The following is a 4078-nucleotide window of genomic DNA, read 5'->3' on the forward strand; positions in this document are numbered from 1 at the left end:
AAATTGTAAACAGATCATGATTACACTTAATAAAACATGTTCTTTTCTTCATTTGATTAACTTTTCAGTGAGCGGTTTTGTGCAGTGGTCTACCAGAAGTAAATATGAAGTTGGAGGTTCAGCAGTCCTTCAATGAAACACCAGTTCTCATGATGAAACTCTTAGTGGATGAAATTACATTAGCCGATTATAAACTGAGGCAATAAAAAAAAGGACAAAAACATTCTAACATAATTTTAATGAGCCATCTTTTTCTCAGCAACCCACTCAGTAGGCTCTTCCACTTTCTCTGCTATGTCTAGGGCTTTAGCTCTTGTAGCTCTGCCTTTAGTGTTTTTCTCTTAAAGTTAGTGGTACTTTTCTGGCAGCATGGACGACTAGATCTTGAGTCTGCTCAAAGTTAAATACTTTTGCGAATTGATTAATTATGCTGCACTTTCACAATTCCTTGCCAAATGCTGCACAATGGCATGGGCTACTCTCTCAGTCCCTTGTCACATATTGCAGTATACCTACGTTTCTCTTTTTCAGCGTTTCCTCTTTGCTTCTTGTTCTTTTGCTATTTATAAGCCTTCATCAGTGACAGGAAGTAGGACTGAGTCTAAACAGACTATGACTCTCTCTGTGATCTGCTGTTGAACATGCATCTTTCTTATGTCTCATTTTTTGAGAAGTACAAAATGATTTAACTGTAACTAACATGGCCTTTGCTAAGTGCAAGTTTCCTAGAAACCTAGCCAGTTTTCACTCACCGTTGTCTCCTGCTTGTCTGCACACAAATCTAGCTTGAGTTCGAGAACTGCTGGTACCGTGCTATGTCCTGTACTCTTTCTAATAAAGCATAAGACAAACATTATAACATATAATGAGTTCTTTATTGTCAGCTCAATACCAGGCATGTCGGTGTGGTCTGCATATTATGTAACTCTGTATGTCACATAAAAGAGGCATCATGTAAATGATGTACATCACCAAATGAACACATATTATCTTTGTAAGAACACAACCACCACAGAGCAGTTCCTATAACAGTTAGGAAATGGCAGGATCATTTTGTAATAATTATTATTGTCTGAATACTTCCCCTGTTTGATGTTGTTTCAAAGCATATATATATATATATATATATATATATATATATATATATATATATATATATATATATATATATATATAAAATGTAGTTTAATGCAGTTACTTCAATAAAGACAATCAAGGTACAGTGTATGTACATTGAAGCATACAGGAATGCAGCTGGTCCAGTATAGGATCACTATTTGCCAGCTATTTTTCATATAAATTGAGTGAATGATTCTGAGGGGCATCATAGATCAAACAGAAGCAAGCAAGAAAGCAAGGAAGGAAGGAAGAAAGAAAGAAAGAAAGAAAGAAAGAAAGAAAGAAAGAAAAGACCTTTTAGTCCCCAATTTAGTCATGTCCAATTCCACCCACTAGTTAGGACTCCCCCAATCACACAATACTACCAGTGCTAGGAGGGTGAAGGCTAGCACAAGCTTCCACTGAGACCAACGAAATTGGACAGCTGAACGCGGAGGAAAGTGCCTACTGCCAGTTCTGTTACATCAGCTAACAGACAACCACATCATGTTAGATGATGAGGAGAGAAGGGGGGCATCCTACCCACCCAGAGAGCGAGGCCAATTGTGCTCTCTTGGACTCCTGGCCACGGATGGCTGTAGCATCACCAGGGATCGAACTCGCAATCTCCTTATGACAGGGCCACTCAGGATACTTGTCAACCAGAGGAGGATTGGTTCCCCTTTTGAGTCTTGGATCCTCTCAAGGTTTCTTCCTCTTAGTTTTAGGGAGTTTTTCCCACCACTGTTGCCATTGGCGACGCTCATGGGGGCCCAGACACAGATTTTTCTGTAAAGCTGCTTTGCGACAGAACCTGTTGTAAATGACACTGTATAAATAAACCTTGACTTGACTAGACTACACCCACATAACATCACAGATGCTGACTTGTGAACTGTGCAACAAGGTGGATACTCCCTCTCCTCCCTATTCCATCCTCCTGGAGGATGCAGCATCCATGATTTCCAAAAATAATTTCAAATTTTGGATTCTGTAATTTCTTTAATGAAATCATGGACCATAGATGGTAAAATCCCCAAGTTATTCACTATATGACATTCAAAAATGTTATTTTCCCATGAAGTCTTTCACAGAGTGGTGAACCCCTCCCCATTTTTTATAGCATTAAACAAACTTACCAGTCTTAATGGACATATATTTTTCAAAAAGCAATAAAATTTCTCAGTTTGAACATTTGATTTGTTATCTTTGTACTATTGTCAATTAAATGTAGGGTTTACATGATTTATACAGTACTGCATTTTATTTTTATTTACATTTTGCACACTGACTCCTTTTTTTGGAAAACAGGGTTGTATATCAAGAGATTTAAGATCATTTCACTTGATAGGATGTCGTGTCTTGCAGTGTACACACGTCAGCGTTTTGCACTATAGTGGTTCGAGCTATCTATAAGGTGTGAGTGAGAAAGTAGATGTGAGAATGTGACAGGATGAAGCATCTGATGTCTTTATTGTTTGTGTCTCTATGGGGTAAGAATGCTATCATTCTATGTAATTATAACTTTCATTTAATTTTTGTGAACTTCTGTAAGGTAAGTGGTACTGTCAGTCAAGTTTTAATTGAATTAAATTGTAAACAGAGCATGATTACACTTATTTGAAACACATGTTCTGCTCTTAATATGAATTTTTTTTTTATTTCCAAGGTGTTGCATTTGGCACTGTTTGGATTGTGCAGTGGTCGACCAGAGAGAAATATGAAGTTGGAGCTTCAGCAGTCCTTCAGTGCAACATCAGATCTCATCAAGAAACTGTTAAGGGATGTAAAATATATTGGGTCATATTGGACCAAAGCAACAAAAATAGGACAAAAAACATTGTAAAAATAGAGGAATATCAAAACAGAGTGCAAATTCATCAAAATGGTACTTTTAGTGAAATTACTCTTCACAATCTTTCAACATATGACACAGAAGAGCTGTTTTGCACGGCATCCTGTCTCATTGATGGAATACTGAAGCAGATCTCTAGCAACGGGACTTCACTGATTATAACTGGTGGGTTAAAAATATGTGATTTTCATTACTTATTCTACATGTTCATACATCTAATTCACAAAACAGCACAAACAATGTCCTATGTCTCCTGGAGAACATGAACACTGTATAACAGCAGAATAATTTCTTTTCACTTCGGTTAAAGTGTAGCTATGACACAGCTTTGGTCTAAAATGTGGTTCTTTACGTCTTTAGACACCTATTATATTCAATCTTTCATTTCAGAATGGCAACCGGAGCCTGAATTTCCATGGCTACAGTATCTCTTCTTCTCTCTTAATCTGCTGGTCTTCTTAATAGCCACCATTATCTGTGCATTAATCATTCGAAATAGGATCCAAAGAAATTAGCACTGGTGACTGTATATATAATATTCTGTATTTTGCATAATACTGTGCAACTTTCTGTGCTTTTATACTTTGTACAACTGTCAGTACTGCATCCTGCAAGTGATCCTAAATTAATATTGCTTGAATGTAATTAAAACCTGAAATCTGTAGGCTGTGACTGACTGGAAACAATATTATTATGATATCTTTAATAATGACGATTGGCATGATAACATGGCCCGCAAATTTGTTATTGTTTCTTTTATTTAAAATGTTTGTCTATTGTCTAACGAAGTATTTTATAAGCCTTTAATAACTTATGAACCTTTACTGCTGATGTGAATTCTGAATTATAGAAAATGATATATCTACATTATAAAACTGTTTACATATATGTAAAAACTGACGCAAGATGCTTCAAATGTGAATTCCTGTTTATATTATTATGCTTGCTGTATCTGAACTAAACTTTCATTTAAAAAATGCAACTGACTAAGATTCATGTCTCTGTATTCTGACCTTACTTCCCATTTTGTTTTCCATTTACCGCTGGGGGCAGTCATGTGCTGAAGGCTAAGGAACGAGCCTTGTGACTGGAAGGTCACCGGTTCGATCACCTGAGCCGACAGTA

The 4078-nt window shown here is 36.6% G+C and overlaps 1 long non-coding RNA gene across 1 annotated transcript; it reads left to right on the forward strand.

Annotated features, from left to right (window-relative positions):
• The first annotated feature begins 2523 nt into the window (after positions 1–2523).
• LOC118803026 lies at positions 2524–3681 on the forward strand. The gene is made up of 3 exons (XR_005006812.1): positions 2524–2591; positions 2768–3118; positions 3344–3681. It is a non-coding gene; the product is annotated as an uncharacterized LOC118803026 (long non-coding RNA).
• Positions 3682–4078: the final 397 nt, after the last annotated feature.

Source organism: Colossoma macropomum, unplaced genomic scaffold (assembly GCF_904425465.1).
Source record: "Colossoma macropomum unplaced genomic scaffold, Colossoma_macropomum, whole genome shotgun sequence".
Taxonomy (NCBI): Eukaryota; Metazoa; Chordata; class Actinopteri; order Characiformes; family Serrasalmidae; genus Colossoma; species Colossoma macropomum.